Here is an 11,895-nt window from a genome sequence, read left to right as displayed (position 1 = left end):
ACAAACTTGCCTCCGTGAAATTCTGTTTTCTGCTGAGGAAAACGACGTCTGGAACAGTTTTCGTACCTAAAAACATCTTACAAGAACGCTTCTATGAGCAAAACGCAAGTTTTCGAATGGTCTTCATGCTTTAGGAAATGGTTACTTGTCACTTGATGACCAACCTCGTTCAGGACGACCGTCGGCCTCCAGAACGAAATAAGACATTGAGAAAATTAACGAACTGATCTTGGAGGACCGTCGCCGAACAATTGACGAACTTATTGATGTGGCTGGTGTATCTTGGAGCTCCTTCCAACGAATTTTGAGCGCAGAATTGCGAATGTAAAGAGTTGCAGCAAAATTTAATCCTCGCTTGCACACGGAAGATCAAAAGCAGTCAGGATTGAATGTATGCCATGAACTGAGGAAACAGTTGAAAGTTGATCTGGACCTTTATTCGAAGGTCATCACTGGTGATGAAAGCTGATGCTACAGAATTTGCAGATGTGGAAGAGATGACGAAAAAACTACGTAGACGTCAAAAGACATCACTTCGCAAGAGTTCCAGCACTGCTTCCAACAATGTAAAACGCGTCTGGACCGATGCTTTGCTTCAAATGGAGAATACTTTGAAGGCAATAAAAGTGTAAACATATAAAACTAAAGGAATAAAATAATATTGCAAAACTCCGGTTTCGTTTGGGTACCTCCTCGTATACACACACACACACACACACATATATATATACATGTATATATGCATATATATATATGCATATATACATGTATATAAATACATGTATATATATGTATATATAAATGTAATGTATATATATACACACACACACTCACACACACAGAGGTGCAAGAATGGCTGAGTGGTAAGGAACTTGCATCCCAACCACATGGTTCCGGGTTCAGTCCCACTGCGTGGTATCTTGGGCAAGTATCTTCTACAATAGTCTCTGGTCGAGCAAAGCCTTGTTGTTGGATTTGGTAGATAGAAACTGAAAAAAAACCCGTTGTATATATGTATATGCGTGTGTGTGTGTGTGTGTCTGTGTTTGTCCCTCACCCACCATCACTTGACAAACGATGTTAGTGTGTTTATATCTCCGTAACCAAACGGTTCGGCAAAAGAGAACGATATAATAAGTACTAAGCTTACAAAGAATAAGTTGTGGGGCCGATTTGTTCAACTAAAGGCGGTGCTGCAGTATGGCCGCAGTCAAATGACTGAAACAAGTATAAAAGAACATATATATATATATATATATATATATATATATATGTATGTATATATATAAGGAGAGAGAGAGAGAGAGAGAGAGAGTGAGAGAGAGAGAGAGAGAGAGACTGAGGGATATTATTCTCACAGCTCTCCAAGCTGACATGCGTTGATGGGCTGACAAGATCCGGTGAGCCACAGGACCGCATCGGACTTCAATGTTAGCTGTGGCAAGGCTTCCGTGGCTGCATGCCCTTCTTAATGCTAACAACTTCCCAGAATGTACTGGGTGCTTTTTATGTGACACCAGAACTAGCGAGGTTGGTGAGTAACTAGCAAGACAGAAGAAGAACAGAATAGAAAAAAAATGCTCCTACTGTAAAGAAGAGAGTATTTGAGCGGGGAAATTTGATTTATATCGGATACTGAAAGGCTAAAATATGAAAGAGGGACAAGCATAAATGCCTTCCTACAGAGGTCATACTTGGCTAAACCCGTATCATATATAGGTCGTCGTCGACTTATGACCACGATTGGTTCCGACTGACTGGTCGTAAATCAATCTGGTTGTAAGTCGGCCTATCGGCGTACATAGCTTTGTTTTATATTTTTACATTCTTACAGTACATTCTCAGGTAAAAGTCAGGCACACAGCATCCTGTATTATACTACAACCGTCGTCTAAGAAACAAATACGAAGTTGTCTCGATTTCTCCGCGACGAGATATTCATCCAACTTGGGATAACCACAGTGGCGATCGAAAACCAATCCTAGGGTAAGCGTTTGTTAGCTGATGCCATTCCTAGATGGGTCAATTTCTAACCCATTAGATTTCAGCTGGACAATATATCATTGGCGGCGATCTGGCAGAAATATTGGCACGCCGGGCGAAATGCTTAGCGGTATTTCGTCTGCCTGCTACGTTCTGAGTTCAAATTCCACCGAGGTCGACTTTGCCTTTCATCCTTTCGGGGTCGATTAAATAAGTACCAGTTACGCACTGGGGTCGATATAATCGACTTAATTCGTTTGTCTGTCCTTGTTTGTCCCCTCTGTGTTTAGCCCCTTGTGGGTAGTAAAGAAATATATATATCATTGTTGCCGGGAGCTGGCGCGCCTATCGTCGTAAAGTCCGATCGGCCGTAAGTCGGATAGGTCGTAAGTCGACGACGACGACCTGTATAGAGGTGGGTGACAGTAGTTGAGGAAGAGATGAAGGAAAGGGATGACGGAATGTCAGAGTAAACTCTCAAGGTAAAAAAAGGAGAGCATAGGAGAGGATGTGGACAGTGGGTCATGGAGACAGGAGGTTGAGAGTGTGGATGTTTTCGTAAGAGTGTAAGGATGGGAGTAACAGCCGGTGATAGTGTGGTGGTGATGTTGAAATGTAGTGAGTGAAGAAGGGCGGAGGTGCAGTCGATGTAAATACTAGAATGGAGAGTGGGGGTAAGTTGAGAGATGTAGGAATGACTCAGGAAGGGAAATAGGTCAGAAAGTAGGGGAAATAATGTGTAAGGTGTAGTAGCGATGGGGGCGGGGGATGGAAGGGAGATACACAGGTAGATAAGGGGCTATAGTAAGTAAGATGGGATAGTAGAAAATGAGGTGTCGGGGCATTGAGAACGATAATAGATAAGAGAGGTGTTAAGAATTGGAAACAGATCAGTGGCTGAAGGTAGAAACGGAGGTGAATGGCAGAAATAATGAGAAACGGAAATGTTTTCACGGAGAAGGGGGAAGGAGGGGAGGGATAGTCAGGAGGTGGGGGTGTGTAATATGCGCCAATCTACACTCAGGTGATTACAGCAGCCGAGTAATATTATAGATAGGGACACGTATACATACACAGATTCACACACACACACACACACACACACCACATGTATATATGTGTGTGTATGAAAAGAGAAAGAGAGAGTGGGAGGGAGAGAGGAAGAAGGTGATAGAGAAAGAGAGCGAGAGAGAGAAAGAGAGAAAGAAAGAGAGAGAGAGAGAGAGCAAGAGAGAGAGAGAGAGAGAGAGAGAGTATTTCTTTATTCCCCATAAGGTGAGAAAAAAAGAGGGGACAAAACAAACGTTGGGGTCAGGGTATCGAATGAGACGAAACATGAATAACAAAACAATTAAAATATATACAATTAAATGAGAATGAGTGATTAACACAGAGAGAGAGAGAGAGAGAGAGAGAGAGAGAGAGAGAGAGAGAGAGAGAGAGAGAAAGAGAGAAATCGCCATATTATATCGTTACTACATTTTTATATATGTGGACCGGCCTGGCAGTGAAAAGGGAAATTACAAAAATAAATATCGCTTACTGAAGCGAAACGAAACATGTCCTACTGAAGCGAAACGAAGTTATTTTTATGAGTTTTCAATTTTTCTCTTTAAAAATGAGCTTTTTTTTTACGATGATAACTTGATAAATTTTAAACATTAAGCTGTTCATTAATTAAAAAGAGAAATAATGACATATGACAAGTCTCTTTTAAGCATTTGCATATTCGTTTCGCTTCTCTATACTCGCAGACGTCCAACCAAAGATTTTCTCCACTTTTATATGAAACAACGCAAATCTGAGCGCGCATCACTATTATTTCTGGCATAGCATTGGACCACCTATAGGAAATCTCTTTTATAATACTTCGTAAATTGTCCTTCAACTTCATATGAAAAGAGGGACTTTGCCTATTATTTCTAGCATGATGTGAAGCCACTCCAATAAAATAATTAGAAATCAATAAAAAAGAAAGAAAAAGCAAAAAACAATTACACAACTGTCCAACATAGATTTTATTGATTGAAAAATCCTAAAGCTTATCTGTAAATATCTGTCCAATTTCAATATACTTATTAACTCCGCAACGAAAGAAAAGGCAAGAATCTTGGCGAGAAATAACCGAGCGGCCATATTGGATAAATACAAAGCTAGCTTAACTTATTTATCAAACTAAAATGTTATTTTTAGTTTCGTATCAGAGAACAAAATAACTCAGACAGGAATTATCAAAAATGAATATAAACGACGAGATTATTTAAATATTTAAATACTATTGTGAACCAGTAGTTATTGAATATTGTTTAATGGGATGGTAAATTGAGAGGAAGGGAGGAAAATGTGAAAACAGCATCATCATCATCATCGTCGTCGTCGTCGTCATCATCATCATCATCATCATCATCATCATCATCATCATCATCATCATCCTCCTCCTCCTCATCATCATCATCATCATCATCATCATCATCATCATCATCATCATCATTTAACGTCCGTTTTATGTGTGTTGGACGGTTTGACCAGGATCCGGTAAGCACGTATGGCTACGCGGTTTTCCAGTGTCAGCTTTGACATGGCTTCTACGTCTGGGTGACCTTTCTCATGCCAACCACATTACTGGGTCTACAGAGTGCTTTTCATGCTACCGGCACCAGTGAGGTTGTCGAGTAACTTGCAAGACAGAAAAAGAACAGGGAAATGGGTGGGGGTGGGGCGGGAGGGAAACTCCCAATAATTTTAGTGAGGAGTAATTTGAGGTCGAGATGTTGAATTTATGGCAAGTTTTGAGAAAAACTAAATTAAGATAGGACAAGGCGGTGAGCTGGCAGAAACGTTAGCACACCGGGCGAAATGCTTAGCGGTATTTCGTCTGTCTTTACGTTCTGAGTTTAAATTCCGCCGGGGTCGACTTTGCCTTTCATCCTTTCGGGGTCAATAAATTAAGTACCAGTTATGCACTGGAGTCGATGTAATCGACTTAATCCCTTTGTCTGTTCTTGTTTGTCCCTGTATGTTTAGCCCCTTGCGGGCAATGAAGAAATAAGAGAAAAAGACAGGCATAAGTGTCTTGCCCAAGAGGGCATATAAGACGGCTCTGCATTATAAATAGGAGTGGGCAGGACTGAGGAGATGAAAGGAAGAATTTATGGATTGCTAAAACAAACTCTCAAGGTTCAAGTAGGCGAGCATAAGAGAGAATAGAGAGAGTGGATCAGAGGGTACGGAGGAGGGAGTGGATATTTTCATACGAGTGTGAGGAGAGAGTAAGAAATGGTTATACGGGATAGGATATACGTGATATAGGGAGTCTTGAAAAAGGGTTGAGGTGTAGATGATGAAATATGAAAATTAGGGTGACATGTAAGGTTGGAGAGACAGTGGCTCTCCCACCTTACATGTGGCTCAGAATGAATAGATCAAAAAGTAGGGAAATGATGTGCCGGGTGTATCTGTAGTGGTGGAGGGAAACGACGAACACATAAAAGTGGCTGTAATGAGGATGGGGTGGGGATGGAATTGAGGAAGCTGCAGAGAAAGATAGTGGATATGAAAAGTGTTAAAATGGAGTATGGCAATAGAGAGAGAGATAACAGGAGGTAGAGAAAGGGGATGATCGGCGAGAATAGTGTAATGGGGGTAGAGAAGAAAATAGGATTAAAGGATGGAAGTGGTTCCAGAAAGGGTGGTAACTGGTATTAAAAAGAAATTGGTATTTTAAGGTGGCGAGCTGGCAGAAATATTAGCACGCCGGGCGAAATGCTTAGCGGAATACCAAGTAGTGGCGCTCATGGTTTCTTCTCTTAACTGATTGGAAGTATATGTTTTGTCTTGGTGGAAAAGGTGGGCTACAGCAAATATTCTGCTCAATACCACAGATTTACTTGTCAATTGTTTGACCATAACCAGTTGAGCATGTCTCTTGGTGGCAGATCTGTACATCTCTGATCACGAGCAGAAGTAGTGGGGGAGCATCATGTGTTGAGAGGTATTCTTGAGGGTTTGAATAATTCACCACAGGAAACATATGCATTTCGTTCGTCATCCTTAAACAACCCTCATTCAGGGAACTTTTGAGCGAGATGGGTTTCTCGACCTGAAGACGATTCTGTAATAGAACTCGAAAGGTTGAGCCACCAACCAAGCCTTTACGCGATACTCTCAAATCTAGGAACTTTTCGCCACAACCCCCCTCCACCCCCACTTCCACCATCATATTTATCATATATTTATTAATTTTCTATGGATTGGACAGCAGCATTGGGATATTAATTTATTTACTGAAAGGCTACATTTCAATCTGCCGATACTCCAAGAGTCAAACATCTGCTAAACCAAATCGCAGATCTATGCGTTGCAAATATTTCTGGTTGTCTCTTGATTTTCCACTTGCAAATACGCCAGAAAGAAATCGATTTAGGGGGGGTTAGGGGGGGAAGGGTATCTTTTATCCTTCAGAAATGTAAATAAATCCAATCCGTTTCTTAAACGAGGGACATATTCATACGGCACAGAATGTTTTCACCTCAATAAACGTCATTGATTGGTTGAAATTGCAGAAATTGAAGAATTAAAAAACAACAACAAATATCTTACAAACTATAGAATTTTTTCAATAAAGACAAGAGAAAAAGATGTTTTATAAATACATTCTACCAGTATACAAAGTTTAAAAGTGTTTAGTGACGTGGAAATTATTTTAAAAAACTGCCGGTCAAACCGAAAAGATCCTATGTTCATTGCTATTTCTTTGTAGAGGTTCATAGTGAACCTTTTTTTCATACAGCACCGGACATGTCGCGACGTCTTGTGACGTCGACGTCATAAGATGTTCGTCTTTTCGCTACACAGGTGACACCGGTGTGCTGCAAAACGTTTTCCTATGGTTTCAAATATGTTCTTTATCATTTTATAAAATGGATTTGCCATCCAGCGAATGTAATACACAGGAAGAGACAAATTACTCAAACCATTTGGGCGGAAGTTTTAAGACAAAGAATGGTGAGAAATTTCTGTTTTCGTTTTGCTTCTTTTTTCTGTTCAAATTATATCTATATTTAATGTTAACACTTCACTTGTCGAAAGCCCTTTCACAACTTTGTTCTACATGCTTGTTTACAGACTTTTAGCTTCCCCTCGTCTCCTATGTTCTGAGTAATATAAAGCTTTCCTTACTTACATAACAAGTTACTTCGGTGGTTAAATAGCAATTGGAAATCTGTATCATATATCATGTATGGATACTAGAGAAATATGTTTTGTGCATCACATGTGATACACAAGAGAGGCATATATATATATGTACGTTATGAGTGATACAAAGCATTCTTTTCATTAGGTTTGTGGATGGAAAAAATGGAAATGTTTATCATATATAATTCATGGAAGCAAGGGAAATTTGTCTTGTGTGTCACATGGGATACTGGACATGCAAAGTTTTACCAAAAAGAGAATACAGCATATCCGCCCTGTTACACTAAAGCACATAAGACAATTACACAGAAACAGACTGAGAAGTAAAAGTTTCTTGAGAGGCACTGAGGCAAATGCATATTATATGTGATATAATACATTATATGTGATATAATACCCGACCTGTGCATCAAATATGCACAAAACGTTATTTCCCTAATGTCAATGCGTCATATATGATATAGATATCCAAAGTCTTTCAACCATCGGGGTAACTTGGGACTTATGAAAAGAAAGCTTTATCTCACTCAAAACGTATGAACCAAGAGCTGACTAAAAGTCTGAAGACAAGTATGGACATTTAGGACAAACCTATGAAAATGATTTGGACAGGCAAAGAGTTGAATATTTCAAAATTTCTCAAGTACGTTGGAGACGAACTCATGAAGGTGACATTTCCAATCAATGATTTGAACCTTCAAAATTCGGTACTACAGAGGTCTTACTTAAATACAAGTGTTACGTACAAAACGTTTTTAAATGTACACTGTGTGGACGTATAATGACATCCTAATCTTAACCGTAGCTTTAAACCTAACCCTAAAACTAACCCTAACAACTAAAAACTAACCTTAAAACTAACCCTCCCCCTTCATATCATTGCGTAGGTGTATCGGAACCTCTGTATTGTGCTCAAAGTAGTGCCCAAAAATTCTTATTTTATTAAGACCTAATCGAAGACTTTCAATTTTACAAATCAATGACTTTATGTATATGACTGTCTGCCCCATTATGTATCTATTGTTTATCCTCCTGGCCGACCAGGCTATCAGATGTTGCTACACATCGGTGGTCACAATGCGCTTCGAATTGTTTTATCCTTCAAATAACGCCACCCCGCTGGCTAAGCGAGCAGGCCAACAGAAGAAAGAGTGAGAGAAAGTTGTGGAGAAAGAGTACAGCAGGGATCGCCACCAACCCCTACCGGAGCCGCGTGGAGTTTTAGGTGTTTTCGCTCAATAAACACTCACAACGCCCGGTCTGGGAATCGAAACCGCGATCCAACGACCGCAAGTCCGCTACCCTAACCATTGGGCCTCCACCTATTGTTTATGTACAGGGATAACTTTGACATCTTGCACATAAAGAAAAGAAAACACAGTATTCTGTCCAGAAATAAAAATATTCTAAAAAATCAAAAAATATCAACTAGATTATGGCTGGGAGATAACAGGTTGCTCAAAGTAGCAGCCCTAGCTTCCAACACGGCTTCAAGACAGCTCCGAAACCTGTCACATGCATTCTTTACTATGTTCCTGGTAAGATTTTTGAACATCTCCTTGGTTTTCGCCTTCAGCACGGCGTTGGTGTTACATGAGAGCGGTTGGCGGTTTCCTTAGCCACGAGGAATTAGGAGGCCAGAAATTGGGGCTGGTGAAGTCATAGAAATTATCCGACAAGCACTTCTCACTCTTTCCGGGTTTATGGCAAAGAGCCGGATCTTGCCGCCGCACGACCTTCCAGGTTCAACAACCATATCTCGTTAAAACCGATTCTCTTACTCGGATCTTCCATGACCCTGTGCTGAAGTTGTTGGATGAATTCCGGCGTGCGGACGCAGTCAGAATGCCAGCTGTGTCCCCTTCCTACTGTCCACAGTATCGTTCGTAGTCTCCGTTGCAGCTTTCCATATCACGTTTTACAGCCTTTACAGTGTTCACAGATCGGCAGTCATGATGCCACAGTTTTGGATACACTCGGGGAATCAACATGATACAAGTAGTTCTTTTCCAAAATTCAAAATGATTTCCAATCCTTTATGCGCTCGAACGCCGTTGACTATTCAACAGTGCATCAAAACTGTACCAGAAAAAAGGAAACATAAAAATCGTCAAATTTAGTCCAAACACCCTGTATGTATGTATGTATGTATGTATGCATGTATGTATGTATGTATGTATGTATGTATGTATGTATGTATGTATGTATGTATGTATGTATGCGTGTGTATGTATGTATGTATGTATGTATGTATGTATGCGTGTGTATGTATGTATGTATGTATGTATGTATGCGTGTGTATGGATCTATGTATGTATGCGTATGTATGTATGTATGTATGCGTGTGTATGCGTGTGTATGTATGTATGTATGTATGTATGTATGTATGTATGCGTGTGTATGGATGTATGTATGTATGTATGTATGTATGTATGTATGTATGCGTGTGTATGCGTGTGTATGATGTATGTATGTATGTATGTATGTATGCGTGTGTATGGATGTATGTATGGATGTATGTATGGATGTATGTATGTATGTATGTATGTATGTATGCGTGTGTATGGATGTATGTATGTATGTATGTATGCATGTATGTATGTATGTATGTATGCGTGTGTATGGATGTATGTGTGTATATATGTATATATGTATGTATGTATGTATCTTTCTTTCTCCGCCATTCAAGTGGGAGCACATCACAACTCGTTATCTTTTAATTCTATTTCTATTCATTATTTCTTCTCCTTACCTTTTATTATAATCTCATATTTAATTTCCCGTCCTCACACACACAAACACACAACCTCTATAATGTATCTAATCTAAACGAGAGCACATTTGTTGTGAAAGCAAATCATCTGTAGTATTTATCATTTTGAAATTTCGCTGTCACGTTTATAACCGGATACGAACACTCGAACGTACAATTTACAATTTAACAAATTCATTCTTATGATTATTATATATCTCTGTTATTTATTATTTGGCATGTATTTACCTTTCACGTAATTTTTATTAATATATGTGATGCAAACCAGAGGGCGTTGGGTGTAAAAGCGAATTGCTTGTAATATAACATTTAGAAATTTCACTGAGACGAACTCACGAACGTGCAGTTTACAATGAATCACTTGATTAGTTATTAAGGTTCATTCGCTCAATAGCGACTACACACACACACACCCATCACGGAAAATATATATAGAGAAAATTACATCTTTATTATAGGTCTCACCTTATAAAGCTGACAAAGGCGGCGAGCTGGCAGAAACGTTAGCACGCCGGGCGAAATGCGTAGCCGTATTTCGTCTGCCGTTACGTTCTGAATTCAAATTCTGCCGAGGTCGACTTTGCCTTTCATTCTTTCGGGGTCGATAAATTAAGTACCAGTTACGCATTGGGGTCGATTTAATCGACTTAATCCGTTTGTCTGTCCTTGTTTGTCCCCTCTGTGTTTAGCCCCTTGTGGGTAGTAAAGAAATATATAAAGCCGACAAACGTTTCTATTGCATTAACACACACACACACACACACAAAATATCATTAAATTTAATATTAATATCATTGGAAATATACGTTAACACAACATTATCAAGGTTATATATTCTTTTTTAGGTGGTAAAGGTATGCATCCGTAATGATGTATCCATAAAAAATTTTCTCCATATCAAAGATAATCCGCTGCAAGCACTCCAAAGCAAAGAGAATAATACTCTGATTTTCTCGAAATTCTGCCAAAGGATATTTGGATTTACTTGTCATGCATGAGGATTTACCTGGGATCTGTATTCTACTTACATTTACTGGTATCTGATTGTTGAACATTTGTAACCAAATTCTTTTAATACTCAGTGCTCTTTTGATATCTGCCAGGATTTTTCAATTTCCATGTTTTCTAATCATACATACATACATACATACATACATACACACATACACACACACACACACACACACATACATACACACACACACACATACACACACATACATACACACACACACACATACCACACATACACACACATACATACACACACACACACACACACACACACACACACACACATATATATATATATATATATATATATATATATTTTTTCTGTGTCCCTTTCAGTAGAAGAGCGTAGGCTCGAAACGTAAAAGACTTTTTCTATTCCCGAGCGTTATACTAATACATCTGTTTGTTTTGTACACCACCTGTCTTCGTCTTTTGTTTTTTTTCGTAAACTCTCCCCATATATATATATATGTGTGTGTGTGTGTGTGTGTGTGTATGTATGTGTGTGTGTGTCTGTATGTGTGTGTGTGTGTCTTTGTCTGTTCCACCCCCTCTAACCGCTTGACAACCGTTGTTGGTGTGTTTACATCCCCGCAACTTAGTGGTTCTGCAAAAGTACCGATAAAATAAGTTCCAGGCCTAAAAAATTAGGATTGGGATTGATTCATTTGACTAAAAATTCAAGGCGGTGCCCCAGCATGATCGCAGTCTAATGACCGAAACAAGTAAAGGATAAAAAAATATTACACATCATAGTGAAGTCGTGTGGCCTCGTGGTAAGGGCGTTGCAATCACTATCGCAAAATATAGTGATTTCGATTCCCGAACCAGGTACTGCGTTGTGTTCTTGAGCAAAACACTTCATTTCTCGTTGCTGCAGTCCACTTAGCTGTGAATGATAACACACGTTAAACTGAAGTCCTGTTCAG

Source organism: Octopus sinensis, linkage group LG20, assembly GCF_006345805.1.
Source record: "Octopus sinensis linkage group LG20, ASM634580v1, whole genome shotgun sequence".
Classification (NCBI taxonomy): Eukaryota; Metazoa; Mollusca; class Cephalopoda; order Octopoda; family Octopodidae; genus Octopus; species Octopus sinensis.
This window is presented reverse-complemented; position numbering follows the sequence as displayed.